Genomic DNA, 27,645 nt, shown 5'->3' on the forward strand with positions numbered 1-27,645 from the left:
GAACAGCCATGTGATGCTGAGTCCGCTGACACTGAACTCTCCAGACAGATTCCATCATCCTCCATCATGCAGGTAGGACTCTCTTGTGCACACTGTTTGGTTGAGTTTAGATCAGTGCAACATTGGTTTTACACCTGCTGCTAAGCACAGTCTGGTTTCCTGATTCAGTTGGGACCAACCAGTCATTACTATGACTACTATGTTACACACTTGTCTGGTGTTTCTTCATTTGTGGGGACCATCGTAGCTGATTCAGTTGGGACCAACCAGTCATTACTGTGACTGCTATCTTACACACTTGTCTGGTGTTTCTTCATTTGTGGGGACCACTGTAGCTGAGAGATAATCTCCACATTTACTGATACTGATATTACTCTTTCATTCACAATGTCAACAACACACCATATATTACATAGAGCCTATAACACTGGGCTACGTTTGCTTTCTACAGTTCACATCACTTCTTCTATCACAGGTCAATCCAACCCTGTAACACTTGATATTCACTTGTTTTCAGCTGTAACAATCACTGCAGTATTATAACAGGCTACACCAGGCATGTCCAAACTATTCCACAAAGGGCCATGTGGCTGCAGGTTTTAGTTCCAACCAATCAAGAGCACACCATTTGACCAATCAGCTGTCTGAAGACTGAGATCAGTTGATTAAATGAATCAAGTCTGGTGTGCTCCTGCTTGGTTGGAATGAAAACCTGCAGCCACATGGCCCTTTGTGGAACAGTTTGGACACCCCTGGGCTACACAAACGTCACATTGACTAGAACCAAGTTCAACTTATGTGGGAAAAAATATGATTTGGAGCCAGATACTCACAGACGTTGATATTTATGTAAATTATTTATGTTATCCTTTAACTGTTGCTTATTATTTGGTCTAATGATTTTGGTTTTGTTGATTAGTTGCTTAATAATGATTTATCATTTCAGGCAGAACAGCCATGTGATGCTGAGTCTGCTGACACTGAACTCTCCAGACAGAGTCCATCATCCTCCATCATGCAGGTAGGACTCAGTTTATTGTGTTTTGTGTTTCATTTTTAGTCAAATATGTACAACTTTTGCGCTTGTGCAAACTGTTTGGTTGAGTTTAGATCAGTGCAACATTAGTTTTACACATGCTGCTAAGCACAGTCTGGTTTCCTGATTCAGTTGGGACCAACCAGTCATTACTATGTTACACACTTGTCTGGTGTTTCTTTATTTGTGGGGACCATCGTAGCTGATTCAGTTGGGACCAACCAGTCATTACTGTGACTGCGACCACTGTTGTGTTCGTCTGCTGTTGGTGAGCGGGCCGTACTTACTCGGCTTTCTCTTCATCACGTACAAGTCTTTCGCCTTTTACTAAAGACTTCCGTGGAGAGGAACACCCACGAGTTAGATCTATTTTTGGCAGGCTTTGCCGTTTGGCAGAGCCTCATTGCGTTTGTGAAAAGACAAGCGAGCGGCCTTCCTCAGTAAGACGTGTTTTGCTGCGTGTATCACACCTAGGGGGGCCGAGCTGCTAAGCAGCGGCCGTTCTCCAAGCCCGTTGAAACGACGGCACCACGCTGAGGCTGAAGCTTCGCTTCTTGGCCTTTTGGCTAAGATCAAGTGTAGTATCTGTTCTTATCAGTTTAATATCTGATACGTCCCCTACCCGGGGACCATATATTAAATTGCTTTTTGGAGCAGGGAGATGGAATAGGGGCTTGCTCCGTCCACTCCACGCATCGACCCGGTATTGCAGTACCTCCAGGAACGGTGCACCCCCTCTCTCTCTCTGTTTAATATGAAAAAAGACTTAGCTGAGTAGGTAGGCCGGTCTAGCAGCACTGACGAGTTGAGATCCATTTCAAGGTTGTTCAAGCACCCCTGAAAATGAGCAAATTATCTTTGTTTCCTATGAATTATTTTATACAACTTTGGCCAGGGGGATTGAGTCACAGCAGATGGCAGGTTGCCTATCTCAAGGAGAGCAGACATGCCCCCTGCTGGATCTTCATCAGTATCTCTAATCACCCGCGTCGAATAGGGGGGGAAAGTGCAGCGTGACACGGTGTGAGATTTGCACCTTGGGGCGGCACACAAAGAGGGAGATTGTGGGGGCATAAGAGGTTTGGCATGAAGGCCATTCCACAGCGGGGCTTGTCATAAAGATGAGTCCACAGGGTGTGTCTGAGAGGCTCTCGGTTGTCCTGCTATGGGTCACACGAGGGGATTGATCGCTCTTTTCATGCTTCATGCAAGGGTGCTGCCCACTGCCCTCCGGACCGCACCGCGGCCAAGGGGTCATTCTTCCCACGGGGGAGTAAAAGGGAAGCAGCACCTGTCTGCCTGTGTACTTGCCAAGGCAGTACATATGAAAAATTGGAATCGATACAGAGAAGATTAGCATGGCCCCTGCGAAAGGATGACACGCAACATCGTGAAGCGTTTCCACATTTTGACCCTTGCTCCTCTGGAACACCCGAGTAGGACGTTAGTCCTGTGGCTGGAAAGCCTGGAGCTCTTTGCCGCATTTCACAAAATCTAAAAACATGACAAGAAAAAGTTGGCGCCTTGCTCTTGCTGCGCGGTGTAGGGGAATGGGTGTTCACCATGTCGGGGCTCACCGTGAAGGGGGTGACTGGGACCACTGTTGTGTTCGTCTGCTGTTGGTGAGCGGGGCGTACTTACTCGGCTTTCTCTTCATCACGTACAAGTCTTTCGCCTTTTACTAAAGACTTCCGTGGAGAGGAACACCCACGAGTTAGATCTATTTTTGGCAGGCTTTGCCGTTTGGCAGAGCCTCATTGTGTTTGTGAAAAGACAAGCGAGCGGCCTTCCTCAGTAAGACGTGTTTTGCTGCGTGTATCACACCTAGGGGGGCCGAGCTGCTAAGCAGCGGCCGTTCTCCAAGCCCGTTGAAACGACGGCACCACGCTGAGGCTGAAGCTTCGCTTCTCGGCCTTTTGGCTAAGATAAAGTGTAGTATCTGTTCTTATCAGTTTAATATCTGATACGTCCCCTGCCCGGGGACCATATATTAAATTGCTTTTTGGAGCAGGGAGATGGAATAGGGGCTTGCTCCGTCCACTCCACGCATCGACCCGGTATTGCAGTACCTCCAGGAACGGTGCACCCCCTCTCTCTCTCTGTTTAATATGAAAAAAGACTTAGCTGAGTAGGTAGGCCGGTCTAGCAGCACTGACGAGTTGAGATCCATTTCAAGGTTGTTCAAGCACCCCTGAAAATGAGCAAATTATCTTTGTTTCCTATGAATTATTTTATACAACTTTGGCCAGGGGGATTGAGTCACAGCAGATGGCAGGTTGCCTGTCTCAAGGAGAGCAGACATGCCCCCTGCTGGATCTTCATCAGTATCTCTAATCACCCGCGTCGAATAGGGGGGGAAAGTGCAGCGTGACACGGTGTGAGATTTGCACCTTGGGGCGGCACACAAAGAGGGAGATTGTGGGGGCATAAGAGGTTTGGCATGAAGGCCATTCCACAGCGGGGCTTGTCATAAAGATGAGTCCACAGGGTGTGTCTGAGAGGCTCTCGGTTGTCCTGCTATGGGTCACACGAGGGGATTGATCGCTCTTTTCATGCTTCATGCAAGGGTGCTGCCCACTGCCCTCCGGACCGCACCGCGGCCAAGGGGTCATTCTTCCCACGGGGGAGTAAAAGGGAAGCAGCACCTGTCTGCCTGTGTACTTGCCAAGGCAGTACATATGAAAAATTGGAATCGATACAGAGAAGATTAGCATGGCCCCTGCGAAAGGATGACACGCAACATCGTGAAGCGTTTCCACATTTTGACCCTTGCTCCTCTGGAACACCCGAGTAGGACGTTAGTCCTGTGGCTGGAAAGCCTGGAGCTCTTTGCCGCATTTCACAAAATCTAAAAACATGACAAGAAAAAGTTGGCGCCTTGCTCTTGCTGCGCGGTGTAGGGGAATGGGTGTTCACCATGTCGGGGCTCACCGTGAAGGGGGTGACTGGGACCACTGTTGTGTTCGTCTGCTGTTGGTGAGCGGGGCGTACTTACTCGGCTTTCTCTTCATCACGTACAAGTCTTTCGCCTTTTACTAAAGACTTCCGTGGAGAGGAACACCCACGAGTTAGATCTATTTTTGGCAGGCTTTGCCGTTTGGCAGAGCCTCATTGTGTTTGTGAAAAGACAAGCGAGCGGCCTTCCTCAGTAAGACGTGTTTTGCTGCGTGTATCACACCTAGGGGGGCCGAGCTGCTAAGCAGCGGCCGTTCTCCAAGCCCGTTGAAACGACGGCACCACGCTGAGGCTGAAGCTTCGCTTCTCGGCCTTTTGGCTAAGATCAAGTGTAGTATCTGTTCTTATCAGTTTAATATCTGATACGTCCCCTGCCCGGGGACCATATATTAAATTGCTTTTTGGAGCAGGGAGATGGAATAGGGGCTTGCTCCGTCCACTCCACGCATCGACCCGGTATTGCAGTACCTCCAGGAACGGTGCACCCCCTCTCTCTCTCTGTTTAATATGAAAAAAGACTTAGCTGAGTAGGTAGGCCGGTCTAGCAGCACTGACGAGTTGAGATCCATTTCAAGGTTGTTCAAGCACCCCTGAAAATGAGCAAATTATCTTTGTTTCCTATGAATTATTTTATACAACTTTGGCCAGGGGGATTGAGTCACAGCAGATGGCAGGTTGCCTGTCTCAAGGAGAGCAGACATGCCCCCTGCTGGATCTTCATCAGTATCTCTAATCACCCGCGTCGAATAGGGGGGGAAAGTGCAGCGTGACACGGTGTGAGATTTGCACCTTGGGGCGGCACACAAAGAGGGAGATTGTGGGGGCATAAGAGGTTTGGCATGAAGGCCATTCCACAGCGGGGCTTGTCATAAAGATGAGTCCACAGGGTGTGTCTGAGAGGCTCTCGGTTGTCCTGCTATGGGTCACACGAGGGGATTGATCGCTCTTTTCATGCTTCATGCAAGGGTGCTGCCCACTGCCCTCCGGACCGCACCGCGGCCAAGGGGTCATTCTTCCCACGGGGGAGTAAAAGGGAAGCAGCACCTGTCTGCCTGTGTACTTGCCAAGGCAGTACATATGAAAAATTGGAATCGATACAGAGAAGATTAGCATGGCCCCTGCGAAAGGATGACACGCAACATCGTGAAGCGTTTCCACATTTTGACCCTTGCTCCTCTGGAACACCCGAGTAGGACGTTAGTCCTGTGGCTGGAAAGCCTGGAGCTCTTTGCCGCATTTCACAAAATCTAAAAACATGACAAGAAAAAGTTGGCGCCTTGCTCTTGCTGCGCGGTGTAGGGGAATGGGTGTTCACCATGTCGGGGCTCACCGTGAAGGGGGTGACTGGGACCACTGTTGTGTTCGTCTGCTGTTGGTGAGCGGGGCGTACTTACTCGGCTTTCTCTTCATCACGTACAAGTCTTTCGCCTTTTACTAAAGACTTCCGTGGAGAGGAACACCCACGAGTTAGATCTATTTTTGGCAGGCTTTGCCGTTTGGCAGAGCCTCATTGTGTTTGTGAAAAGACAAGCGAGCGGCCTTCCTCAGTAAGACGTGTTTTGCTGCGTGTATCACACCTAGGGGGGCCGAGCTGCTAAGCAGCGGCCGTTCTCCAAGCCCGTTGAAACGACGGCACCACGCTGAGGCTGAAGCTTCGCTTCTCGGCCTTTTGGCTAAGATCAAGTGTAGTATCTGTTCTTATCAGTTTAATATCTGATACGTCCCCTGCCCGGGGACCATATATTAAATTGCTTTTTGGAGCAGGGAGATGGAATAGGGGCTTGCTCCGTCCACTCCACGCATCGACCCGGTATTGCAGTACCTCCAGGAACGGTGCACCCCCTCTCTCTCTCTGTTTAATATGAAAAAAGACTTAGCTGAGTAGGTAGGCCGGTCTAGCAGCACTGACGAGTTGAGATCCATTTCAAGGTTGTTCAAGCACCCCTGAAAATGAGCAAATTATCTTTGTTTCCTATGAATTATTTTATACAACTTTGGCCAGGGGGATTGAGTCACAGCAGATGGCAGGTTGCCTGTCTCAAGGAGAGCAGACATGCCCCCTGCTGGATCTTCATCAGTATCTCTAATCACCCGCGTCGAATAGGGGGGGAAAGTGCAGCGTGACACGGTGTGAGATTTGCACCTTGGGGCGGCACACAAAGAGGGAGATTGTGGGGGCATAAGAGGTTTGGCATGAAGGCCATTCCACAGCGGGGCTTGTCATAAAGATGAGTCCACAGGGTGTGTCTGAGAGGCTCTCGGTTGTCCTGCCATGGGTCACACGAGGGGATTGATCGCTCTTTTCATGCTTCATGCAAGGGTGCTGCCCACTGCCCTCCGGACCGCACCGCGGCCAAGGGGTCATTCTTCCCACGGGGGAGTAAAAGGGAAGCAGCACCTGTCTGCCTGTGTACTTGCCAAGGCAGTACATATGAAAAATTGGAATCGATACAGAGAAGATTAGCATGGCCCCTGCGAAAGGATGACACGCAACATCGTGAAGCGTTTCCACATTTTGACCCTTGCTCCTCTGGAACACCCGAGTAGGACGTTAGTCCTGTGGCTGGAAAGCCTGGAGCTCTTTGCCGCATTTCACAAAATCTAAAAACATGACAAGAAAAAGTTGGCGCCTTGCTCTTGCTGCGCGGTGTAGGGGAATGGGTGTTCACCATGTCGGGGCTCACCGTGAAGGGGGTGACTGGGACCACTGTTGTGTTCGTCTGCTGTTGGTGAGCGGGGCGTACTTACTCGGCTTTCTCTTCATCACGTACAAGTCTTTCGCCTTTTACTAAAGACTTCCGTGGAGAGGAACACCCACGAGTTAGATCTATTTTTGGCAGGCTTTGCCGTTTGGCAGAGCCTCATTGTGTTTGTGAAAAGACAAGCGAGCGGCCTTCCTCAGTAAGACGTGTTTTGCTGCGTGTATCACACCTAGGGGGGCCGAGCTGCTAAGCAGCGGCCGTTCTCCAAGCCCGTTGAAACGACGGCACCACGCTGAGGCTGAAGCTTCGCTTCTCGGCCTTTTGGCTAAGATCAAGTGTAGTATCTGTTCTTATCAGTTTAATATCTGATACGTCCCCTGCCCGGGGACCATATATTAAATTGCTTTTTGGAGCAGGGAGATGGAATAGGGGCTTGCTCCGTCCACTCCACGCATCGACCCGGTATTGCAGTACCTCCAGGAACGGTGCACCCCCTCTCTCTCTCTGTTTAATATGAAAAAAGACTTAGCTGAGTAGGTAGGCCGGTCTAGCAGCACTGACGAGTTGAGATCCATTTCAAGGTTGTTCAAGCACCCCTGAAAATGAGCAAATTATCTTTGTTTCCTATGAATTATTTTATACAACTTTGGCCAGGGGGATTGAGTCACAGCAGATGGCAGGTTGCCTGTCTCAAGGAGAGCAGACATGCCCCCTGCTGGATCTTCATCAGTATCTCTAATCACCCGCGTCGAATAGGGGGGGAAAGTGCAGCGTGACACGGTGTGAGATTTGCACCTTGGGGCGGCACACAAAGAGGGAGATTGTGGGGGCATAAGAGGTTTGGCATGAAGGCCATTCCACAGCGGGGCTTGTCATAAAGATGAGTCCACAGGGTGTGTCTGAGAGGCTCTCGGTTGTCCTGCCATGGGTCACACGAGGGGATTGATCGCTCTTTTCATGCTTCATGCAAGGGTGCTGCCCACTGCCCTCCGGACCGCACCGCGGCCAAGGGGTCATTCTTCCCACGGGGGAGTAAAAGGGAAGCAGCACCTGTCTGCCTGTGTACTTGCCAAGGCAGTACATATGAAAAATTGGAATCGATACAGAGAAGATTAGCATGGCCCCTGCGAAAGGATGACACGCAACATCGTGAAGCGTTTCCACATTTTGACCCTTGCTCCTCTGGAACACCCGAGTAGGACGTTAGTCCTGTGGCTGGAAAGCCTGGAGCTCTTTGCCGCATTTCACAAAATCTAAAAACATGACAAGAAAAAGTTGGCGCCTTGCTCTTGCTGCGCGGTGTAGGGGAATGGGTGTTCACCATGTCGGGGCTCACCGTGAAGGGGGTGACTGGGACCACTGTTGTGTTCGTCTGCTGTTGGTGAGCGGGGCGTACTTACTCGGCTTTCTCTTCATCACGTACAAGTCTTTCGCCTTTTACTAAAGACTTCCGTGGAGAGGAACACCCACGAGTTAGATCTATTTTTGGCAGGCTTTGCCGTTTGGCAGAGCCTCATTGTGTTTGTGAAAAGACAAGCGAGCGGCCTTCCTCAGTAAGACGTGTTTTGCTGCGTGTATCACACCTAGGGGGGCCGAGCTGCTAAGCAGCGGCCGTTCTCCAAGCCCGTTGAAACGACGGCACCACGCTGAGGCTGAAGCTTCGCTTCTCGGCCTTTTGGCTAAGATCAAGTGTAGTATCTGTTCTTATCAGTTTAATATCTGATACGTCCCCTGCCCGGGGACCATATATTAAATTGCTTTTTGGAGCAGGGAGATGGAATAGGGGCTTGCTCCGTCCACTCCACGCATCGACCCGGTATTGCAGTACCTCCAGGAACGGTGCACCCCCTCTCTCTCTCTGTTTAATATGAAAAAAGACTTAGCTGAGTAGGTAGGCCGGTCTAGCAGCACTGACGAGTTGAGATCCATTTCAAGGTTGTTCAAGCACCCCTGAAAATGAGCAAATTATCTTTGTTTCCTATGAATTATTTTATACAACTTTGGCCAGGGGGATTGAGTCACAGCAGATGGCAGGTTGCCTGTCTCAAGGAGAGCAGACATGCCCCCTGCTGGATCTTCATCAGTATCTCTAATCACCCGCGTCGAATAGGGGGGGAAAGTGCAGCGTGACACGGTGTGAGATTTGCACCTTGGGGCGGCACACAAAGAGGGAGATTGTGGGGGCATAAGAGGTTTGGCATGAAGGCCATTCCACAGCGGGGCTTGTCATAAAGATGAGTCCACAGGGTGTGTCTGAGAGGCTCTCGGTTGTCCTGCTATGGGTCACACGAGGGGATTGATCGCTCTTTTCATGCTTCATGCAAGGGTGCTGCCCACTGCCCTCCGGACCGCACCGCGGCCAAGGGGTCATTCTTCCCACGGGGGAGTAAAAGGGAAGCAGCACCTGTCTGCCTGTGTACTTGCCAAGGCAGTACATATGAAAAATTGGAATCGATACAGAGAAGATTAGCATGGCCCCTGCGAAAGGATGACACGCAACATCGTGAAGCGTTTCCACATTTTGACCCTTGCTCCTCTGGAACACCCGAGTAGGACGTTAGTCCTGTGGCTGGAAAGCCTGGAGCTCTTTGCCGCATTTCACAAAATCTAAAAACATGACAAGAAAAAGTTGGCGCCTTGCTCTTGCTGCGCGGTGTAGGGGAATGGGTGTTCACCATGTCGGGGCTCACCGTGAAGGGGGTGACTGGGACCACTGTTGTGTTCGTCTGCTGTTGGTGAGCGGGGCGTACTTACTCGGCTTTCTCTTCATCACGTACAAGTCTTTCGCCTTTTACTAAAGACTTCCGTGGAGAGGAACACCCACGAGTTAGATCTATTTTTGGCAGGCTTTGCCGTTTGGCAGAGCCTCATTGTGTTTGTGAAAAGACAAGCGAGCGGCCTTCTTCAGTAAGACGTGTTTTGCTGCTTGTATCACACCTAGGGGGGCCGAGCTGCTAAGCAGCGGCCGTTCTCCAAGCCCGTTGAAACGACGGCACCACGCTGAGGCTGAAGCTTCGCTTCTCGGCCTTTTGGCTAAGATCAAGTGTAGTATCTGTTCTTATCAGTTTAATATCTGATACGTCCCCTGCCCGGGGACCATATATTAAATTGCTTTTTGGAGCAGGGAGATGGAATAGGGGCTTGCTCCGTCCACTCCACGCATCGACCCGGTATTGCAGTACCTCCAGGAACGGTGCACCCCCTCTCTCTCTCTGTTTAATATGAAAAAAGACTTAGCTGAGTAGGTAGGCCGGTCTAGCAGCACTGACGAGTTGAGATCCATTTCAAGGTTGTTCAAGCACCCCTGAAAATGAGCAAATTATCTTTGTTTCCTATGAATTATTTTATACAACTTTGGCCAGGGGGATTGAGTCACAGCAGATGGCAGGTTGCCTGTCTCAAGGAGAGCAGACATGCCCCCTGCTGGATCTTCATCAGTATCTCTAATCACCCGCGTCGAATAGGGGGGGAAAGTGCAGCGTGACACGGTGTGAGATTTGCACCTTGGGGCGGCACACAAAGAGGGAGATTGTGGGGGCATAAGAGGTTTGGCATGAAGGCCATTCCACAGCGGGGCTTGTCATAAAGATGAGTCCACAGGGTGTGTCTGAGAGGCTCTCGGTTGTCCTGCTATGGGTCACACGAGGGGATTGATCGCTCTTTTCATGCTTCATGCAAGGGTGCTGCCCACTGCCCTCCGGACCGCACCGCGGCCAAGGGGTCATTCTTCCCACGGGGGAGTAAAAGGGAAGCAGCACCTGTCTGCCTGTGTACTTGCCAAGGCAGTACATATGAAAAATTGGAATCGATACAGAGAAGATTAGCATGGCCCCTGCGAAAGGATGACACGCAACATCGTGAAGCGTTTCCACATTTTGACCCTTGCTCCTCTGGAACACCCGAGTAGGACGTTAGTCCTGTGGCTGGAAAGCCTGGAGCTCTTTGCCGCATTTCACAAAATCTAAAAACATGACAAGAAAAAGTTGGCGCCTTGCTCTTGCTGCGCGGTGTAGGGGAATGGGTGTTCACCATGTCGGGGCTCACCGTGAAGGGGGTGACTGGGACCACTGTTGTGTTCGTCTGCTGTTGGTGAGCGGGGCGTACTTACTCGGCTTTCTCTTCATCACGTACAAGTCTTTCGCCTTTTACTAAAGACTTCCGTGGAGAGGAACACCCACGAGTTAGATCTATTTTTGGCAGGCTTTGCCGTTTGGCAGAGCCTCATTGTGTATGTGAAAAGACAAGCGAGCGGCCTTCCTCAGTAAGACGTGTTTTGCTGCGTGTATCACACCTAGGGGGGCCGAGCTGCTAAGCAGCGGCCGTTCTCCAAGCCCGTTGAAACGACGGCACCACGCTGAGGCTGAAGCTTCGCTTCTCGGCCTTTTGGCTAAGATCAAGTGTAGTATCTGTTCTTATCAGTTTAATATCTGATACGTCCCCTGCCCGGGGACCATATATTAAATTGCTTTTTGGAGCAGGGAGATGGAATAGGGGCTTGCTCCGTCCACTCCACGCATCGACCCGGTATTGCAGTACCTCCAGGAACGGTGCACCCCCTCTCTCTCTCTGTTTAATATGAAAAAAGACTTAGCTGAGTAGGTAGGCCGGTCTAGCAGCACTGACGAGTTGAGATCCATTTCAAGGTTGTTCAAGCACCCCTGAAAATGAGCAAATTATCTTTGTTTCCTATGAATTATTTTATACAACTTTGGCCAGGGGGATTGAGTCACAGCAGATGGCAGGTTGCCTGTCTCAAGGAGAGCAGACATGCCCCCTGCTGGATCTTCATCAGTATCTCTAATCACCCGCGTCGAATAGGGGGGGAAAGTGCAGCGTGACACGGTGTGAGATTTGCACCTTGGGGCGGCACACAAAGAGGGAGATTGTGGGGGCATAAGAGGTTTGGCATGAAGGCCATTCCACAGCGGGGCTTGTCATAAAGATGAGTCCACAGGGTGTGTCTGAGAGGCTCTCGGTTGTCCTGCTATGGGTCACACGAGGGGATTGATCGCTCTTTTCATGCTTCATGCAAGGGTGCTGCCCACTGCCCTCCGGACCGCACCGCGGCCAAGGGGTCATTCTTCCCACGGGGGAGTAAAAGGGAAGCAGCACCTGTCTGCCTGTGTACTTGCCAAGGCAGTACATATGAAAAATTGGAATCGATACAGAGAAGATTAGCATGGCCCCTGCGAAAGGATGACACGCAACATCGTGAAGCGTTTCCACATTTTGACCCTTGCTCCTCTGGAACACCCGAGTAGGACGTTAGTCCTGTGGCTGGAAAGCCTGGAGCTCTTTGCCGCATTTCACAAAATCTAAAAACATGACAAGAAAAAGTTGGCGCCTTGCTCTTGCTGCGCGGTGTAGGGGAATGGGTGTTCACCATGTCGGGGCTCACCGTGAAGGGGGTGACTGGGACCACTGTTGTGTTCGTCTGCTGTTGGTGAGCGGGGCGTACTTACTCGGCTTTCTCTTCATCACGTACAAGTCTTTCGCCTTTTACTAAAGACTTCCGTGGAGAGGAACACCCACGAGTTAGATCTATTTTTGGCAGGCTTTGCCGTTTGGCAGAGCCTCATTGTGTTTGTGAAAAGACAAGCGAGCGGCCTTCCTCAGTAAGACGTGTTTTGCTGCGTGTATCACACCTAGGGGGGCCGAGCTGCTAAGCAGCGGCCGTTCTCCAAGCCCGTTGAAACGACGGCACCACGCTGAGGCTGAAGCTTCGCTTCTCGGCCTTTTGGCTAAGATCAAGTGTAGTATCTGTTCTTATCAGTTTAATATCTGATACGTCCCCTGCCCGGGGACCATATATTAAATTGCTTTTTGGAGCAGGGAGATGGAATAGGGGCTTGCTCCGTCCACTCCACGCATCGACCCGGTATTGCAGTACCTCCAGGAACGGTGCACCCCCTCTCTCTCTCTGTTTAATATGAAAAAAGACTTAGCTGAGTAGGTAGGCCGGTCTAGCAGCACTGACGAGTTGAGATCCATTTCAAGGTTGTTCAAGCACCCCTGAAAATGAGCAAATTATCTTTGTTTCCTATGAATTATTTTATACAACTTTGGCCAGGGGGATTGAGTCACAGCAGATGGCAGGTTGCCTGTCTCAAGGAGAGCAGACATGCCCCCTGCTGGATCTTCATCAGTATCTCTAATCACCCGCGTCGAATAGGGGGGGAAAGTGCAGCGTGACACGGTGTGAGATTTGCACCTTGGGGCGGCACACAAAGAGGGAGATTGTGGGGGCATAAGAGGTTTGGCATGAAGGCCATTCCACAGCGGGGCTTGTCATAAAGATGAGTCCACAGGGTGTGTCTGAGAGGCTCTCGGTTGTCCTGCCATGGGTCACACGAGGGGATTGATCGCTCTTTTCATGCTTCATGCAAGGGTGCTGCCCACTGCCCTCCGGACCGCACCGCGGCCAAGGGGTCATTCTTCCCACGGGGGAGTAAAAGGGAAGCAGCACCTGTCTGCCTGTGTACTTGCCAAGGCAGTACATATGAAAAATTGGAATCGATACAGAGAAGATTAGCATGGCCCCTGCGAAAGGATGACACGCAACATCGTGAAGCGTTTCCACATTTTGACCCTTGCTCCTCTGGAACACCCGAGTAGGACGTTAGTCCTGTGGCTGGAAAGCCTGGAGCTCTTTGCCGCATTTCACAAAATCTAAAAACATGACAAGAAAAAGTTGGCGCCTTGCTCTTGCTGCGCGGTGTAGGGGAATGGGTGTTCACCATGTCGGGGCTCACCGTGAAGGGGGTGACTGGGACCACTGTTGTGTTCGTCTGCTGTTGGTGAGCGGGGCGTACTTACTCGGCTTTCTCTTCATCACGTACAAGTCTTTCGCCTTTTACTAAAGACTTCCGTGGAGAGGAACACCCACGAGTTAGATCTATTTTTGGCAGGCTTTGCCGTTTGGCAGAGCCTCATTGTGTATGTGAAAAGACAAGCGAGCGGCCTTCCTCAGTAAGACGTGTTTTGCTGCGTGTATCACACCTAGGGGGGCCGAGCTGCTAAGCAGCGGCCGTTCTCCAAGCCCGTTGAAACGACGGCACCACGCTGAGGCTGAAGCTTCGCTTCTCGGCCTTTTGGCTAAGATCAAGTGTAGTATCTGTTCTTATCAGTTTAATATCTGATACGTCCCCTGCCCGGGGACCATATATTAAATTGCTTTTTGGAGCAGGGAGATGGAATAGGGGCTTGCTCCGTCCACTCCACGCATCGACCCGGTATTGCAGTACCTCCAGGAACGGTGCACCCCCTCTCTCTCTCTGTTTAATATGAAAAAAGACTTAGCTGAGTAGGTAGGCCGGTCTAGCAGCACTGACGAGTTGAGATCCATTTCAAGGTTGTTCAAGCACCCCTGAAAATGAGCAAATTATCTTTGTTTCCTATGAATTATTTTATACAACTTTGGCCAGGGGGATTGAGTCACAGCAGATGGCAGGTTGCCTGTCTCAAGGAGAGCAGACATGCCCCCTGCTGGATCTTCATCAGTATCTCTAATCACCCGCGTCGAATAGGGGGGGAAAGTGCAGCGTGACACGGTGTGAGATTTGCACCTTGGGGCGGCACACAAAGAGGGAGATTGTGGGGGCATAAGAGGTTTGGCATGAAGGCCATTCCACAGCGGGGCTTGTCATAAAGATGAGTCCACAGGGTGTGTCTGAGAGGCTCTCGGTTGTCCTGCCATGGGTCACACGAGGGGATTGATCGCTCTTTTCATGCTTCATGCAAGGGTGCTGCCCACTGCCCTCCGGACCGCACCGCGGCCAAGGGGTCATTCTTCCCACGGGGGAGTAAAAGGGAAGCAGCACCTGTCTGCCTGTGTACTTGCCAAGGCAGTACATATGAAAAATTGGAATCGATACAGAGAAGATTAGCATGGCCCCTGCGAAAGGATGACACGCAACATCGTGAAGCGTTTCCACATTTTGACCCTTGCTCCTCTGGAACACCCGAGTAGGACGTTAGTCCTGTGGCTGGAAAGCCTGGAGCTCTTTGCCGCATTTCACAAAATCTAAAAACATGACAAGAAAAAGTTGGCGCCTTGCTCTTGCTGCGCGGTGTAGGGGAATGGGTGTTCACCATGTCGGGGCTCACCGTGAAGGGGGTGACTGGGACCACTGTTGTGTTCGTCTGCTGTTGGTGAGCGGGGCGTACTTACTCGGCTTTCTCTTCATCACGTACAAGTCTTTCGCCTTTTACTAAAGACTTCCGTGGAGAGGAACACCCACGAGTTAGATCTATTTTTGGCAGGCTTTGCCGTTTGGCAGAGCCTCATTGTGTTTGTGAAAAGACAAGCGAGCGGCCTTCCTCAGTAAGACGTGTTTTGCTGCGTGTATCACACCTAGGGGGGCCGAGCTGCTAAGCAGCGGCCGTTCTCCAAGCCCGTTGAAACGACGGCACCACGCTGAGGCTGAAGCTTCGCTTCTCGGCCTTTTGGCTAAGATCAAGTGTAGTATCTGTTCTTATCAGTTTAATATCTGATACGTCCCCTGCCCGGGGACCATATATTAAATTGCTTTTTGGAGCAGGGAGATGGAATAGGGGCTTGCTCCGTCCACTCCACGCATCGACCCGGTATTGCAGTACCTCCAGGAACGGTGCACCCCCTCTCTCTCTCTGTTTAATATGAAAAAAGACTTAGCTGAGTAGGTAGGCCGGTCTAGCAGCACTGACGAGTTGAGATCCATTTCAAGGTTGTTCAAGCACCCCTGAAAATGAGCAAATTATCTTTGTTTCCTATGAATTATTTTATACAACTTTGGCCAGGGGGATTGAGTCACAGCAGATGGCAGGTTGCCTGTCTCAAGGAGAGCAGACATGCCCCCTGCTGGATCTTCATCAGTATCTCTAATCACCCGCGTCGAATAGGGGGGGAAAGTGCAGCGTGACACGGTGTGAGATTTGCACCTTGGGGCGGCACACAAAGAGGGAGATTGTGGGGGCATAAGAGGTTTGGCATGAAGGCCATTCCACAGCGGGGCTTGTCATAAAGATGAGTCCACAGGGTGTGTCTGAGAGGCTCTCGGTTGTCCTGCTATGGGTCACACGAGGGGATTGATCGCTCTTTTCATGCTTCATGCAAGGGTGCTGCCCACTGCCCTCCGGACCGCACCGCGGCCAAGGGGTCATTCTTCCCACGGGGGAGTAAAAGGGAAGCAGCACCTGTCTGCCTGTGTACTTGCCAAGGCAGTACATATGAAAAATTGGAATCGATACAGAGAAGATTAGCATGGCCCCTGCGAAAGGATGACACGCAACATCGTGAAGCGTTTCCACATTTTGACCCTTGCTCCTCTGGAACACCCGAGTAGGACGTTAGTCCTGTGGCTGGAAAGCCTGGAGCTCTTTGCCGCATTTCACAAAATCTAAAAACATGACAAGAAAAAGTTGGCGCCTTGCTCTTGCTGCGCGGTGTAGGGGAATGGGTGTTCACCATGTCGGGGCTCACCGTGAAGGGGGTGACTGGGACCACTGTTGTGTTCGTCTGCTGTTGGTGAGCGGGGCGTACTTACTCGGCTTTCTCTTCATCACGTACAAGTCTTTCGCCTTTTACTAAAGACTTCCGTGGAGAGGAACACCCACGAGTTAGATCTATTTTTGGCAGGCTTTGCCGTTTGGCAGAGCCTCATTGTGTTTGTGAAAAGACAAGCGAGCGGCCTTCCTCAGTAAGACGTGTTTTGCTGCGTGTATCACACCTAGGGGGGCCGAGCTGCTAAGCAGCGGCCGTTCTCCAAGCCCGTTGAAACGACGGCACCACGCTGAGGCTGAAGCTTCGCTTCTCGGCCTTTTGGCTAAGATCAAGTGTAGTATCTGTTCTTATCAGTTTAATATCTGATACGTCCCCTGCCCGGGGACCATATATTAAATTGCTTTTTGGAGCAGGGAGATGGAATAGGGGCTTGCTCCGTCCACTCCACGCATCGACCCGGTATTGCAGTACCTCCAGGAACGGTGCACCCCCTCTCTCTCTCTGTTTAATATGAAAAAAGACTTAGCTGAGTAGGTAGGCCGGTCTAGCAGCACTGACGAGTTGAGATCCATTTCAAGGTTGTTCAAGCACCCCTGAAAATGAGCAAATTATCTTTGTTTCCTATGAATTATTTTATACAACTTTGGCCAGGGGGATTGAGTCACAGCAGATGGCAGGTTGCCTGTCTCAAGGAGAGCAGACATGCCCCCTGCTGGATCTTCATCAGTATCTCTAATCACCCGCGTCGAATAGGGGGGGAAAGTGCAGCGTGACACGGTGTGAGATTTGCACCTTGGGGCGGCACACAAAGAGGGAGATTGTGGGGGCATAAGAGGTTTGGCATGAAGGCCATTCCACAGCGGGGCTTGTCATAAAGATGAGTCCACAGGGTGTGTCTGAGAGGCTCTCGGTTGTCCTGCTATGGGTCACACGAGGGGATTGATCGCTCTTTTCATGCTTCATGCAAGGGTGCTGCCCACTGCCCTCCGGACCGCACCGCGGCCAAGGGGTCATTCTTCCCACGGGGGAGTAAAAGGGAAGCAGCACCTGTCTGCCTGTGTACTTGCCAAGGCAGTACATATGAAAAATTGGAATCGATACAGAGAAGATTAGCATGGCCCCTGCGAAAGGATGACACGCAACATCGTGAAGCGTTTCCACATTTTGACCCTTGCTCCTCTGGAACACCCGAGTAGGACGTTAGTCCTGTGGCTGGAAAGCCTGGAGCTCTTTGCCGCATTTCACAAAATCTAAAAACATGACAAGAAAAAGTTGGCGCCTTGCTCTTGCTGCGCGGTGTAGGGGAATGGGTGTTCACCATGTCGGGGCTCACCGTGAAGGGGGTGACTGGGACCACTGTTGTGTTCGTCTGCTGTTGGTGAGCGGGGCGTACTTACTCGGCTTTCTCTTCATCACGTACAAGTCTTTCGCCTTTTACTAAAGACTTCCGTGGAGAGGAACACCCACGAGTTAGATCTATTTTTGGCAGGCTTTGCCGTTTGGCAGAGCCTCATTGTGTTTGTGAAAAGACAAGCGAGCGGCCTTCCTCAGTAAGACGTGTTTTGCTGCGTGTATCACACCTAGGGGGGCCGAGCTGCTAAGCAGCGGCCGTTCTCCAAGCCCGTTGAAACGACGGCACCACGCTGAGGCTGAAGCTTCGCTTCTCGGCCTTTTGGCTAAGATCAAGTGTAGTATCTGTTCTTATCAGTTTAATATCTGATACGTCCCCTGCCCGGGGACCATATATTAAATTGCTTTTTGGAGCAGGGAGATGGAATAGGGGCTTGCTCCGTCCACTCCACGCATCGACCCGGTATTGCAGTACCTCCAGGAACGGTGCACCCCCTCTCTCTCTCTGTTTAATATGAAAAAAGACTTAGCTGAGTAGGTAGGCCGGTCTAGCAGCACTGACGAGTTGAGATCCATTTCAAGGTTGTTCAAGCACCCCTGAAAATGAGCAAATTATCTTTGTTTCCTATGAATTATTTTATACAACTTTGGCCAGGGGGATTGAGTCACAGCAGATGGCAGGTTGCCTGTCTCAAGGAGAGCAGACATGCCCCCTGCTGGATCTTCATCAGTATCTCTAATCACCCGCGTCGAATAGGGGGGGAAAGTGCAGCGTGACACGGTGTGAGATTTGCACCTTGGGGCGGCACACAAAGAGGGAGATTGTGGGGGCATAAGAGGTTTGGCATGAAGGCCATTCCACAGCGGGGCTTGTCATAAAGATGAGTCCACAGGGTGTGTCTGAGAGGCTCTCGGTTGTCCTGCCATGGGTCACACGAGGGGATTGATCGCTCTTTTCATGCTTCATGCAAGGGTGCTGCCCACTGCCCTCCGGACCGCACCGCGGCCAAGGGGTCATTCTTCCCACGGGGGAGTAAAAGGGAAGCAGCACCTGTCTGCCTGTGTACTTGCCAAGGCAGTACATATGAAAAATTGGAATCGATACAGAGAAGATTAGCATGGCCCCTGCGAAAGGATGACACGCAACATCGTGAAGCGTTTCCACATTTTGACCCTTGCTCCTCTGGAACACCCGAGTAGGACGTTAGTCCTGTGGCTGGAAAGCCTGGAGCTCTTTGCCGCATTTCACAAAATCTAAAAACATGACAAGAAAAAGTTGGCGCCTTGCTCTTGCTGCGCGGTGTAGGGGAATGGGTGTTCACCATGTCGGGGCTCACCGTGAAGGGGGTGACTGGGACCACTGTTGTGTTCGTCTGCTGTTGGTGAGCGGGGCGTACTTACTCGGCTTTCTCTTCATCACGTACAAGTCTTTCGCCTTTTACTAAAGACTTCCGTGGAGAGGAACACCCACGAGTTAGATCTATTTTTGGCAGGCTTTGCCGTTTGGCAGAGCCTCATTGTGTTTGTGAAAAGACAAGCGAGCGGCCTTCCTCAGTAAGACGTGTTTTGCTGCGTGTATCACACCTAGGGGGGCCGAGCTGCTAAGCAGCGGCCGTTCTCCAAGCCCGTTGAAACGACGGCACCACGCTGAGGCTGAAGCTTCGCTTCTCGGCCTTTTGGCTAAGATCAAGTGTAGTATCTGTTCTTATCAATTTAATATCTGATACGTCCCCTGCCCGGGGACCATATATTAAATTGCTTTTTGGAGCAGGGAGATGGAATAGGGGCTTGCTCCGTCCACTCCACGCATCGACCCGGTATTGCAGTACCTCCAGGAACGGTGCACCCCCTCTCTCTCTCTGTTTAATATGAAAAAAGACTTAGCTGAGTAGGTAGGCCGGTCTAGCAGCACTGACGAGTTGAGATCCATTTCAAGGTTGTTCAAGCACCCCTGAAAATGAGCAAATTATCTTTGTTTCCTATGAATTATTTTATACAACTTTGGCCAGGGGGATTGAGTCACAGCAGATGGCAGGTTGCCTGTCTCAAGGAGAGCAGACATGCCCCCTGCTGGATCTTCATCAGTATCTCTAATCACCCGCGTCGAATAGGGGGGGAAAGTGCAGCGTGACACGGTGTGAGATTTGCACCTTGGGGCGGCACACAAAGAGGGAGATTGTGGGGGCATAAGAGGTTTGGCATGAAGGCCATTCCACAGCGGGGCTTGTCATAAAGATGAGTCCACAGGGTGTGTCTGAGAGGCTCTCGGTTGTCCTGCTATGGGTCACACGAGGGGATTGATCGCTCTTTTCATGCTTCATGCAAGGGTGCTGCCCACTGCCCTCCGGACCGCACCGCGGCCAAGGGGTCATTCTTCCCACGGGGGAGTAAAAGGGAAGCAGCACCTGTCTGCCTGTGTACTTGCCAAGGCAGTACATATGAAAAATTGGAATCGATACAGAGAAGATTAGCATGGCCCCTGCGAAAGGATGACACGCAACATCGTGAAGCGTTTCCACATTTTGACCCTTGCTCCTCTGGAACACCCGAGTAGGACGTTAGTCCTGTGGCTGGAAAGCCTGGAGCTCTTTGCCGCATTTCACAAAATCTAAAAACATGACAAGAAAAAGTTGGCGCCTTGCTCTTGCTGCGCGGTGTAGGGGAATGGGTGTTCACCATGTCGGGGCTCACCGTGAAGGGGGTGACTGGGACCACTGTTGTGTTCGTCTGCTGTTGGTGAGCGGGGCGTACTTACTCGGCTTTCTCTTCATCACGTACAAGTCTTTCGCCTTTTACTAAAGACTTCCGTGGAGAGGAACACCCACGAGTTAGATCTATTTTTGGCAGGCTTTGCCGTTTGGCAGAGCCTCATTGTGTTTGTGAAAAGACAAGCGAGCGGCCTTCCTCAGTAAGACGTGTTTTGCTGCGTGTATCACACCTAGGGGGGCCGAGCTGCTAAGCAGCGGCCGTTCTCCAAGCCCGTTGAAACGACGGCACCACGCTGAGGCTGAAGCTTCGCTTCTCGGCCTTTTGGCTAAGATCAAGTGTAGTATCTGTTCTTATCAGTTTAATATCTGATACGTCCCCTGCCCGGGGACCATATATTAAATTGCTTTTTGGAGCAGGGAGATGGAATAGGGGCTTGCTCCGTCCACTCCACGCATCGACCCGGTATTGCAGTACCTCCAGGAACGGTGCACCCCCTCTCTCTCTCTGTTTAATATGAAAAAAGACTTAGCTGAGTAGGTAGGCCGGTCTAGCAGCACTGACGAGTTGAGATCCATTTCAAGGTTGTTCAAGCACCCCTGAAAATGAGCAAATTATCTTTGTTTCCTATGAATTATTTTATACAACTTTGGCCAGGGGGATTGAGTCACAGCAGATGGCAGGTTGCCTGTCTCAAGGAGAGCAGACATGCCCCCTGCTGGATCTTCATCAGTATCTCTAATCACCCGCGTCGAATAGGGGGGGAAAGTGCAGCGTGACACGGTGTGAGATTTGCACCTTGGGGCGGCACACAAAGAGGGAGATTGTGGGGGCATAAGAGGTTTGGCATGAAGGCCATTCCACAGCGGGGCTTGTCATAAAGATGAGTCCACAGGGTGTGTCTGAGAGGCTCTCGGTTGTCCTGCTATGGGTCACACGAGGGGATTGATCGCTCTTTTCATGCTTCATGCAAGGGTGCTGCCCACTGCCCTCCGGACCGCACCGCGGCCAAGGGGTCATTCTTCCCACGGGGGAGTAAAAGGGAAGCAGCACCTGTCTGCCTGTGTACTTGCCAAGGCAGTACATATGAAAAATTGGAATCGATACAGAGAAGATTAGCATGGCCCCTGCGAAAGGATGACACGCAACATCGTGAAGCGTTTCCACATTTTGACCCTTGCTCCTCTGGAACACCCGAGTAGGACGTTAGTCCTGTGGCTGGAAAGCCTGGAGCTCTTTGCCGCATTTCACAAAATCTAAAAACATGACAAGAAAAAGTTGGCGCCTTGCTCTTGCTGCGCGGTGTAGGGGAATGGGTGTTCACCATGTCGGGGCTCACCGTGAAGGGGGTGACTGGGACCACTGTTGTGTTCGTCTGCTGTTGGTGAGCGGGGCGTACTTACTCGGCTTTCTCTTCATCACGTACAAGTCTTTCGCCTTTTACTAAAGACTTCCGTGGAGAGGAACACCCACGAGTTAGATCTATTTTTGGCAGGCTTTGCCGTTTGGCAGAGCCTCATTGTGTATGTGAAAAGACAAGCGAGCGGCCTTCCTCAGTAAGACGTGTTTTGCTGCGTGTATCACACCTAGGGGGGCCGAGCTGCTAAGCAGCGGCCGTTCTCCAAGCCCGTTGAAACGACGGCACCACGCTGAGGCTGAAGCTTCGCTTCTCGGCCTTTTGGCTAAGATCAAGTGTAGTATCTGTTCTTATCAGTTTAATATCTGATACGTCCCCTGCCCGGGGACCATATATTAAATTGCTTTTTGGAGCAGGGAGATGGAATAGGGGCTTGCTCCGTCCACTCCACGCATCGACCCGGTATTGCAGTACCTCCAGGAACGGTGCACCCCCTCTCTCTCTCTGTTTAATATGAAAAAAGACTTAGCTGAGTAGGTAGGCCGGTCTAGCAGCACTGACGAGTTGAGATCCATTTCAAGGTTGTTCAAGCACCCCTGAAAATGAGCAAATTATCTTTGTTTCCTATGAATTATTTTATACAACTTTGGCCAGGGGGATTGAGTCACAGCAGATGGCAGGTTGCCTGTCTCAAGGAGAGCAGACATGCCCCCTGCTGGATCTTCATCAGTATCTCTAATCACCCGCGTCGAATAGGGGGGGAAAGTGCAGCGTGACACGGTGTGAGATTTGCACCTTGGGGCGGCACACAAAGAGGGAGATTGTGGGGGCATAAGAGGTTTGGCATGAAGGCCATTCCACAGCGGGGCTTGTCATAAAGATGAGTCCACAGGGTGTGTCTGAGAGGCTCTCGGTTGTCCTGCTATGGGTCACACGAGGGGATTGATCGCTCTTTTCATGCTTCATGCAAGGGTGCTGCCCACTGCCCTCCGGACCGCACCGCGGCCAAGGGGTCATTCTTCCCACGGGGGAGTAAAAGGGAAGCAGCACCTGTCTGCCTGTGTACTTGCCAAGGCAGTACATATGAAAAATTGGAATCGATACAGAGAAGATTAGCATGGCCCCTGCGAAAGGATGACACGCAACATCGTGAAGCGTTTCCACATTTTGACCCTTGCTCCTCTGGAACACCCGAGTAGGACGTTAGTCCTGTGGCTGGAAAGCCTGGAGCTCTTTGCCGCATTTCACAAAATCTAAAAACATGACAAGAAAAAGTTGGCGCCTTGCTCTTGCTGCGCGGTGTAGGGGAATGGGTGTTCACCATGTCGGGGCTCACCGTGAAGGGGGTGACTGGGACCACTGTTGTGTTCGTCTGCTGTTGGTGAGCGGGGCGTACTTACTCGGCTTTCTCTTCATCACGTACAAGTCTTTCGCCTTTTACTAAAGACTTCCGTGGAGAGGAACACCCACGAGTTAGATCTATTTTTGGCAGGCTTTGCCGTTTGGCAGAGCCTCATTGTGTTTGTGAAAAGACAAGCGAGCGGCCTTCCTCAGTAAGACGTGTTTTGCTGCGTGTATCACACCTAGGGGGGCCGAGCTGCTAAGCAGCGGCCGTTCTCCAAGCCCGTTGAAACGACGGCACCACGCTGAGGCTGAAGCTTCGCTTCTCGGCCTTTTGGCTAAGATCAAGTGTAGTATCTGTTCTTATCAGTTTAATATCTGATACGTCCCCTGCCCGGGGACCATATATTAAATTGCTTTTTGGAGCAGGGAGATGGAATAGGGGCTTGCTCCGTCCACTCCACGCATCGACCCGGTATTGCAGTACCTCCAGGAACGGTGCACCCCCTCTCTCTCTCTGTTTAATATGAAAAAAGACTTAGCTGAGTAGGTAGGCCGGTCTAGCAGCACTGACGAGTTGAGATCCATTTCAAGGTTGTTCAAGCACCCCTGAAAATGAGCAAATTATCTTTGTTTCCTATGAATTATTTTATACAACTTTGGCCAGGGGGATTGAGTCACAGCAGATGGCAGGTTGCCTGTCTCAAGGAGAGCAGACATGCCCCCTGCTGGATCTTCATCAGTATCTCTAATCACCCGCGTCGAATAGGGGGGGAAAGTGCAGCGTGACACGGTGTGAGATTTGCACCTTGGGGCGGCACACAAAGAGGGAGATTGTGGGGGCATAAGAGGTTTGGCATGAAGGCCATTCCACAGCGGGGCTTGTCATAAAGATGAGTCCACAGGGTGTGTCTGAGAGGCTCTCGGTTGTCCTGCCATGGGTCACACGAGGGGATTGATCGCTCTTTTCATGCTTCATGCAAGGGTGCTGCCCACTGCCCTCCGGACCGCACCGCGGCCAAGGGGTCATTCTTCCCACGGGGGAGTAAAAGGGAAGCAGCACCTGTCTGCCTGTGTACTTGCCAAGGCAGTACATATGAAAAATTGGAATCGATACAGAGAAGATTAGCATGGCCCCTGCGAAAGGATGACACGCAACATCGTGAAGCGTTTCCACATTTTGACCCTTGCTCCTCTGGAACACCCGAGTAGGACGTTAGTCCTGTGGCTGGAAAGCCTGGAGCTCTTTGCCGCATTTCACAAAATCTAAAAACATGACAAGAAAAAGTTGGCGCCTTGCTCTTGCTGCGCGGTGTAGGGGAATGGGTGTTCACCATGTCGGGGCTCACCGTGAAGGGGGTGACTGGGACCACTGTTGTGTTCGTCTGCTGTTGGTGAGCGGGGCGTACTTACTCGGCTTTCTCTTCATCACGTACAAGTCTTTCGCCTTTTACTAAAGACTTCCGTGGAGAGGAACACCCACGAGTTAGATCTATTTTTGGCAGGCTTTGCCGTTTGGCAGAGCCTCATTGTGTTTGTGAAAAGACAAGCGAGCGGCCTTCCTCAGTAAGACGTGTTTTGCTGCGTGTATCACACCTAGGGGGGCCGAGCTGCTAAGCAGCGGCCGTTCTCCAAGCCCGTTGAAACGACGGCACCACGCTGAGGCTGAAGCTTCGCTTCTCGGCCTTTTGGCTAAGATCAAGTGTAGTATCTGTTCTTATCAGTTTAATATCTGATACGTCCCCTGCCCGGGGACCATATATTAAATTGTTCCTCAGTAAGACAAACCTTTTTTTTGTTAAAATACTCAGCAGATCTTTACTTCATCCCAATTGCAAGTAATATAAACAACACATGTTAAATTTGTTCCCTTTACCTTTGTTAAATCACATTTATGAATAGAAATGTCATTCGTTTTTTTTTTTTTAGTTTAAAAAAAAATGCAACAAATTATAAAATGGACACTTCAGGACCAGGAAGAGGTTCTTAATAAAAAATGATGTGCATCATATACTACATCACTATAATACTGCAGTACTTTTACTGTAATACTGCATACTACATCACTCATAATACTGCAGTACTTTTACTGTAATACTACATACTACATCACTATAATACTGCAGTACTTTTACTGTAATACTGCATACTACATCACTGTAATACTGCAGTACTTTTACTATAATACTGCATACTACAATACTATAATACTGCAGTACCTTTACTGTAATACTGCATACTACATCACTATAATACTGCAGTACTTTTACTTGTAATTGTATAACACCTGTCTGTCTCTCTCCACCTGTCTCTCTCTCTCTCTCTTTCCACCTGTCTTTCTCTCTCCACCTGTCTTTCTCTCTCCACCTTTCTCTCTCTCTCCACCTTTCTCTCTCTCTCCACCTGTCTTCCTCTCTCCACCTGTTTGTATCTCTCCGCCTGTTTGTCTCTCTCCACCTGTCTTTCTCTCTCAACCTGTCTCTTCCTCTCTCCACCTTTCTCTCTCTCTCCACCTGTCTTCCTCTCTCCACCTGTTTGTATCTCTCCGCCTGTTTGTCTCTCTCCATCTGTCTTTCTCTCTCAACCTGTCTCTTCCTCTCTCCACCTGTCTTTCTCTCTCCACCTTTCTCTCTCTCTCCACCTGTCGGTCTCTCTCCACCTGTCTCTTCCTCTCCACCTGTCTTTCTCTCTCTACCTTTCTCTCTCTCTCCATCTGTCTTCCTCTCTCCACCTGTCTGTCTCTGTCCACCTGTCTCTCTCTCCACCTGTCTGTCTCCCTCCACCTTGTCTGTCTCTCTCCACCTGTCTGTCGCTCTCCTCCTGTCTGTCTCTCTCCACCTGTCTTTCTCTCTCCACTTGTCTCTTCCTCTCTCCACCTGTCTGTCTCTCCACCTTTCTCTCTCTCTCCACCTGTTTGTCTCTCTCCACCTGTCTGTCTCTCTCCACCTGTCTGTCTCTCTCCATCTGTCTGTCTCTCTCCACCTGTTTGTCCCTCTCCACCTGTTTGTCCCTCTCCACCTGTCTGTCTCTCTCCACCTGTCTTCCTCTGTCCACCTGTCTTTCTCTCTCTCTCCACCTGTCTGTCTCTCTTTCTCCACCTGTCAGTCTCTCTCCACCTGTCTGTCTCTGTCCACCTGTCTTCCTCTCTCCACCTGTCTGTCTCTCTCTCCACCTGTCTTCCTCTCTCCACCTGCCTGTCTCTCTCCACCTCACTCTCTCTCCACCTGTCTGTATCCCTCCACCTGTCTGTCTCTCTACACCTGTCTGTCTCCCTCCACCTGTCTTTCTCTCTCCAGCTGTCTTTCTCTTTCTCTCCACCTGTCTGTCTCTCTCCAGCTGTATTCCTCTCTCCACCTGTCTGTCTCTCTCCACCTGTCTTCCTCTCTCCACCTGTCTTTCTCTCTCTCTCCACCTGTCTGTCTCTCTCCACCTGTCTGTCTCTCTCCACCTGTCTTTCTCTCTCTCTCCACCTGTCTGTCTCTCTCCACCTGTCTTCCTCTCTCCACCTGTCTTTCTCTCTCCAGCTGTCTTTCTCTCTCTCTCCACCTGTCTGTCTCTCTCCACCTGCCTGTCTCTCTCTCCACCTGCCTGTCTCTCTCTCCACCTGTCTCTCTCTCTCTCACTCCACCTGTCTTCCTCTCTCCACCTGTCTCTCTCTCTCCACCTGTCTGTCTCTCAGGGGAAGCGTATATATGGAAGTCCTCAGATGTTACAGCTGAGTTTGGACGGTTTGAGACTTTATGTGATGACGTCTCTGTACAGCGGCTGGGACAAACAGTTCTACCCCGACATGCTGCGGTCAGTACTACTACTATACTACTGCAGTACTACTACTATACTACTGCAGTACTACTAAGATACTACTGCAGTACTATTACTATACTACTACTATACTACTGCAGTACTACTACTATACTACTGCAGTACTACTACTATACTACTACTATACTACTGCTATACTACTACTATACTACTGCAGTACTACTGCTATACTACTACTATACTACTGCAGTACTACTACTACTATACTACTGCAGTACTACTGCTATACTACTACTATACTACAGCAGTACTACTACTATACTACTACTATACTACTGCAGTACTACTACTATACTACTACTATACTACTGCTATACTACTACTATACTACTGCAGCACTACTACTATACTACTGCAGTACTACTGCTATACTACTACTATACTACTGCAGTACTACTGCTATACTACTGCAGTACTACTACGATACTACTGCAGTACTACTGCTATACTACTAGTATATTACAGCAGTACTACTACTATACTACTGCTATACTACTGCAGTACTACTAGTATACTACTATTATACTACTGCAATACTACTACTATACTACTACTATACTACTGCAGTACTACTACTATACTACTACTATCCTACTACTATACTACTGCTATGCTACTACTATACTACAGTAGTACTACTACTGTACTACTACTATACTACTGCTATACTACTGCAGTACTACGACTATACTACTGCTATGCTACTACTATACTACTACTATACTACTGCAGTACTACTACTATACTACTACTATACTACTACTATACTACTGCAGTACTACTACTATAATACTGCAGTATCCCTAAGATACTACTGCAGTACTACAACAATACTACTGCAGTACTACTGCAGTACTACTGCTGTACTACTACAATACTACTGCAGTACTACTAC

At 50.4% G+C, this 27,645-nt stretch overlaps 3 long non-coding RNA genes, 52 other non-coding genes and 1 pseudogene across 56 annotated transcripts; 54 read left to right on the top strand and 2 right to left on the bottom strand.

Annotated features, from left to right (window-relative positions):
- Nucleotides 1-26,261, top strand: LOC128363123 (uncharacterized). The gene is made up of 3 exons (XR_008321652.1): nucleotides 1-72; nucleotides 947-1,021; nucleotides 26,225-26,261. It is a non-coding gene; the product is annotated as an uncharacterized LOC128363123 (long non-coding RNA).
- LOC128363564 (U5 spliceosomal RNA) lies at nucleotides 1,320-1,434 on the top strand. Its single transcript, XR_008321715.1, has one exon. It is a non-coding gene; the product is annotated as a U5 spliceosomal RNA (small nuclear RNA).
- Nucleotides 1,583-1,773, top strand: LOC128363587 (U2 spliceosomal RNA). The gene has a single exon (XR_008321736.1). It is a non-coding gene; the product is annotated as a U2 spliceosomal RNA (small nuclear RNA).
- On the top strand, nucleotides 2,340-2,446 carry LOC128363588 (U6 spliceosomal RNA). The gene has a single exon (XR_008321737.1). It is a non-coding gene; the product is annotated as a U6 spliceosomal RNA (small nuclear RNA).
- Nucleotides 2,674-2,788, top strand: LOC128363565 (U5 spliceosomal RNA). The gene has a single exon (XR_008321716.1). It is a non-coding gene; the product is annotated as a U5 spliceosomal RNA (small nuclear RNA).
- On the top strand, nucleotides 2,937-3,127 carry LOC128363557 (U2 spliceosomal RNA). Its single transcript, XR_008321711.1, has one exon. It is a non-coding gene; the product is annotated as a U2 spliceosomal RNA (small nuclear RNA).
- On the top strand, nucleotides 3,694-3,800 carry LOC128363589 (U6 spliceosomal RNA). The gene has a single exon (XR_008321738.1). It is a non-coding gene; the product is annotated as a U6 spliceosomal RNA (small nuclear RNA).
- Nucleotides 4,028-4,142, top strand: LOC128363566 (U5 spliceosomal RNA). Its single transcript, XR_008321717.1, has one exon. It is a non-coding gene; the product is annotated as a U5 spliceosomal RNA (small nuclear RNA).
- Nucleotides 4,291-4,481, top strand: LOC128363520 (U2 spliceosomal RNA). The gene has a single exon (XR_008321677.1). It is a non-coding gene; the product is annotated as a U2 spliceosomal RNA (small nuclear RNA).
- On the top strand, nucleotides 5,048-5,154 carry LOC128363590 (U6 spliceosomal RNA). Its single transcript, XR_008321739.1, has one exon. It is a non-coding gene; the product is annotated as a U6 spliceosomal RNA (small nuclear RNA).
- On the top strand, nucleotides 5,382-5,496 carry LOC128363567 (U5 spliceosomal RNA). The gene has a single exon (XR_008321718.1). It is a non-coding gene; the product is annotated as a U5 spliceosomal RNA (small nuclear RNA).
- LOC128363532 (U2 spliceosomal RNA) lies at nucleotides 5,645-5,835 on the top strand. The gene has a single exon (XR_008321688.1). It is a non-coding gene; the product is annotated as a U2 spliceosomal RNA (small nuclear RNA).
- On the top strand, nucleotides 6,402-6,508 carry LOC128363591 (U6 spliceosomal RNA). Its single transcript, XR_008321740.1, has one exon. It is a non-coding gene; the product is annotated as a U6 spliceosomal RNA (small nuclear RNA).
- Nucleotides 6,736-6,850, top strand: LOC128363568 (U5 spliceosomal RNA). Its single transcript, XR_008321719.1, has one exon. It is a non-coding gene; the product is annotated as a U5 spliceosomal RNA (small nuclear RNA).
- LOC128363543 (U2 spliceosomal RNA) lies at nucleotides 6,999-7,189 on the top strand. Its single transcript, XR_008321698.1, has one exon. It is a non-coding gene; the product is annotated as a U2 spliceosomal RNA (small nuclear RNA).
- On the top strand, nucleotides 7,756-7,862 carry LOC128363592 (U6 spliceosomal RNA). The gene has a single exon (XR_008321741.1). It is a non-coding gene; the product is annotated as a U6 spliceosomal RNA (small nuclear RNA).
- Nucleotides 8,090-8,204, top strand: LOC128363570 (U5 spliceosomal RNA). Its single transcript, XR_008321720.1, has one exon. It is a non-coding gene; the product is annotated as a U5 spliceosomal RNA (small nuclear RNA).
- On the top strand, nucleotides 8,353-8,543 carry LOC128363544 (U2 spliceosomal RNA). Its single transcript, XR_008321699.1, has one exon. It is a non-coding gene; the product is annotated as a U2 spliceosomal RNA (small nuclear RNA).
- LOC128363515 (U6 spliceosomal RNA) lies at nucleotides 9,110-9,216 on the top strand. Its single transcript, XR_008321672.1, has one exon. It is a non-coding gene; the product is annotated as a U6 spliceosomal RNA (small nuclear RNA).
- Nucleotides 9,444-9,558, top strand: LOC128363571 (U5 spliceosomal RNA). The gene has a single exon (XR_008321721.1). It is a non-coding gene; the product is annotated as a U5 spliceosomal RNA (small nuclear RNA).
- LOC128363545 (U2 spliceosomal RNA) lies at nucleotides 9,707-9,897 on the top strand. The gene has a single exon (XR_008321700.1). It is a non-coding gene; the product is annotated as a U2 spliceosomal RNA (small nuclear RNA).
- On the top strand, nucleotides 10,464-10,570 carry LOC128363516 (U6 spliceosomal RNA). Its single transcript, XR_008321673.1, has one exon. It is a non-coding gene; the product is annotated as a U6 spliceosomal RNA (small nuclear RNA).
- LOC128363572 (U5 spliceosomal RNA) lies at nucleotides 10,798-10,912 on the top strand. The gene has a single exon (XR_008321722.1). It is a non-coding gene; the product is annotated as a U5 spliceosomal RNA (small nuclear RNA).
- Nucleotides 11,061-11,251, top strand: LOC128363546 (U2 spliceosomal RNA). Its single transcript, XR_008321701.1, has one exon. It is a non-coding gene; the product is annotated as a U2 spliceosomal RNA (small nuclear RNA).
- LOC128363517 (U6 spliceosomal RNA) lies at nucleotides 11,818-11,924 on the top strand. Its single transcript, XR_008321674.1, has one exon. It is a non-coding gene; the product is annotated as a U6 spliceosomal RNA (small nuclear RNA).
- On the top strand, nucleotides 12,152-12,266 carry LOC128363573 (U5 spliceosomal RNA). Its single transcript, XR_008321723.1, has one exon. It is a non-coding gene; the product is annotated as a U5 spliceosomal RNA (small nuclear RNA).
- Nucleotides 12,415-12,605, top strand: LOC128363547 (U2 spliceosomal RNA). Its single transcript, XR_008321702.1, has one exon. It is a non-coding gene; the product is annotated as a U2 spliceosomal RNA (small nuclear RNA).
- On the top strand, nucleotides 13,172-13,278 carry LOC128363518 (U6 spliceosomal RNA). The gene has a single exon (XR_008321675.1). It is a non-coding gene; the product is annotated as a U6 spliceosomal RNA (small nuclear RNA).
- LOC128363574 (U5 spliceosomal RNA) lies at nucleotides 13,506-13,620 on the top strand. Its single transcript, XR_008321724.1, has one exon. It is a non-coding gene; the product is annotated as a U5 spliceosomal RNA (small nuclear RNA).
- On the top strand, nucleotides 13,769-13,959 carry LOC128363548 (U2 spliceosomal RNA). The gene has a single exon (XR_008321703.1). It is a non-coding gene; the product is annotated as a U2 spliceosomal RNA (small nuclear RNA).
- LOC128363519 (U6 spliceosomal RNA) lies at nucleotides 14,526-14,632 on the top strand. Its single transcript, XR_008321676.1, has one exon. It is a non-coding gene; the product is annotated as a U6 spliceosomal RNA (small nuclear RNA).
- Nucleotides 14,860-14,974, top strand: LOC128363576 (U5 spliceosomal RNA). Its single transcript, XR_008321726.1, has one exon. It is a non-coding gene; the product is annotated as a U5 spliceosomal RNA (small nuclear RNA).
- Nucleotides 15,123-15,313, top strand: LOC128363549 (U2 spliceosomal RNA). The gene has a single exon (XR_008321704.1). It is a non-coding gene; the product is annotated as a U2 spliceosomal RNA (small nuclear RNA).
- Nucleotides 15,880-15,986, top strand: LOC128363522 (U6 spliceosomal RNA). Its single transcript, XR_008321678.1, has one exon. It is a non-coding gene; the product is annotated as a U6 spliceosomal RNA (small nuclear RNA).
- Nucleotides 16,214-16,328, top strand: LOC128363577 (U5 spliceosomal RNA). The gene has a single exon (XR_008321727.1). It is a non-coding gene; the product is annotated as a U5 spliceosomal RNA (small nuclear RNA).
- Nucleotides 16,477-16,667, top strand: LOC128363550 (U2 spliceosomal RNA). Its single transcript, XR_008321705.1, has one exon. It is a non-coding gene; the product is annotated as a U2 spliceosomal RNA (small nuclear RNA).
- Nucleotides 17,234-17,340, top strand: LOC128363523 (U6 spliceosomal RNA). Its single transcript, XR_008321679.1, has one exon. It is a non-coding gene; the product is annotated as a U6 spliceosomal RNA (small nuclear RNA).
- On the top strand, nucleotides 17,568-17,682 carry LOC128363578 (U5 spliceosomal RNA). The gene has a single exon (XR_008321728.1). It is a non-coding gene; the product is annotated as a U5 spliceosomal RNA (small nuclear RNA).
- On the top strand, nucleotides 17,831-18,021 carry LOC128363552 (U2 spliceosomal RNA). The gene has a single exon (XR_008321707.1). It is a non-coding gene; the product is annotated as a U2 spliceosomal RNA (small nuclear RNA).
- Nucleotides 18,588-18,694, top strand: LOC128363524 (U6 spliceosomal RNA). The gene has a single exon (XR_008321680.1). It is a non-coding gene; the product is annotated as a U6 spliceosomal RNA (small nuclear RNA).
- Nucleotides 18,922-19,036, top strand: LOC128363579 (U5 spliceosomal RNA). The gene has a single exon (XR_008321729.1). It is a non-coding gene; the product is annotated as a U5 spliceosomal RNA (small nuclear RNA).
- LOC128363558 (U2 spliceosomal RNA) lies at nucleotides 19,185-19,375 on the top strand. Its single transcript, XR_008321712.1, has one exon. It is a non-coding gene; the product is annotated as a U2 spliceosomal RNA (small nuclear RNA).
- Nucleotides 19,942-20,048, top strand: LOC128363525 (U6 spliceosomal RNA). Its single transcript, XR_008321681.1, has one exon. It is a non-coding gene; the product is annotated as a U6 spliceosomal RNA (small nuclear RNA).
- LOC128363580 (U5 spliceosomal RNA) lies at nucleotides 20,276-20,390 on the top strand. The gene has a single exon (XR_008321730.1). It is a non-coding gene; the product is annotated as a U5 spliceosomal RNA (small nuclear RNA).
- Nucleotides 20,539-20,729, top strand: LOC128363554 (U2 spliceosomal RNA). The gene has a single exon (XR_008321708.1). It is a non-coding gene; the product is annotated as a U2 spliceosomal RNA (small nuclear RNA).
- On the top strand, nucleotides 21,296-21,402 carry LOC128363526 (U6 spliceosomal RNA). The gene has a single exon (XR_008321682.1). It is a non-coding gene; the product is annotated as a U6 spliceosomal RNA (small nuclear RNA).
- LOC128363581 (U5 spliceosomal RNA) lies at nucleotides 21,630-21,744 on the top strand. Its single transcript, XR_008321731.1, has one exon. It is a non-coding gene; the product is annotated as a U5 spliceosomal RNA (small nuclear RNA).
- On the top strand, nucleotides 21,893-22,083 carry LOC128363555 (U2 spliceosomal RNA). The gene has a single exon (XR_008321709.1). It is a non-coding gene; the product is annotated as a U2 spliceosomal RNA (small nuclear RNA).
- LOC128363527 (U6 spliceosomal RNA) lies at nucleotides 22,650-22,756 on the top strand. The gene has a single exon (XR_008321683.1). It is a non-coding gene; the product is annotated as a U6 spliceosomal RNA (small nuclear RNA).
- LOC128363582 (U5 spliceosomal RNA) lies at nucleotides 22,984-23,098 on the top strand. The gene has a single exon (XR_008321732.1). It is a non-coding gene; the product is annotated as a U5 spliceosomal RNA (small nuclear RNA).
- LOC128363556 (U2 spliceosomal RNA) lies at nucleotides 23,247-23,437 on the top strand. Its single transcript, XR_008321710.1, has one exon. It is a non-coding gene; the product is annotated as a U2 spliceosomal RNA (small nuclear RNA).
- Nucleotides 24,004-24,110, top strand: LOC128363528 (U6 spliceosomal RNA). The gene has a single exon (XR_008321684.1). It is a non-coding gene; the product is annotated as a U6 spliceosomal RNA (small nuclear RNA).
- LOC128363583 (U5 spliceosomal RNA) lies at nucleotides 24,338-24,452 on the top strand. The gene has a single exon (XR_008321733.1). It is a non-coding gene; the product is annotated as a U5 spliceosomal RNA (small nuclear RNA).
- On the top strand, nucleotides 24,601-24,721 carry LOC128363562 (uncharacterized; annotated as a pseudogene).
- Nucleotides 25,508-26,022, bottom strand: LOC128363122 (uncharacterized). The gene is made up of 4 exons (XR_008321651.1): nucleotides 25,947-26,022; nucleotides 25,857-25,892; nucleotides 25,678-25,711; nucleotides 25,508-25,537 (listed from the first exon to the last, which is right to left on the bottom strand). It is a non-coding gene; the product is annotated as an uncharacterized LOC128363122 (long non-coding RNA).
- Nucleotides 26,035-26,785, bottom strand: LOC128363121 (uncharacterized). 2 transcript variants are annotated; one of them, XR_008321649.1, is made up of 3 exons: nucleotides 26,593-26,785; nucleotides 26,283-26,386; nucleotides 26,035-26,118 (listed from the first exon to the last, which is right to left on the bottom strand). It is a non-coding gene; the product is annotated as an uncharacterized LOC128363121 (long non-coding RNA). The 2 variants fall into 2 exon arrangements; XR_008321650.1 differs by having other exon boundaries at nucleotides 26,059-26,080; nucleotides 26,247-26,386.
- Nucleotides 26,786-27,645: the final 860 nt, after the last annotated feature.

The sequence above is a fragment of the Scomber japonicus genome, chromosome 8 (genome assembly GCF_027409825.1).
Source record: "Scomber japonicus isolate fScoJap1 chromosome 8, fScoJap1.pri, whole genome shotgun sequence".
Lineage (NCBI taxonomy): Eukaryota > Metazoa > Chordata > Actinopteri > Scombriformes > Scombridae > Scomber > Scomber japonicus.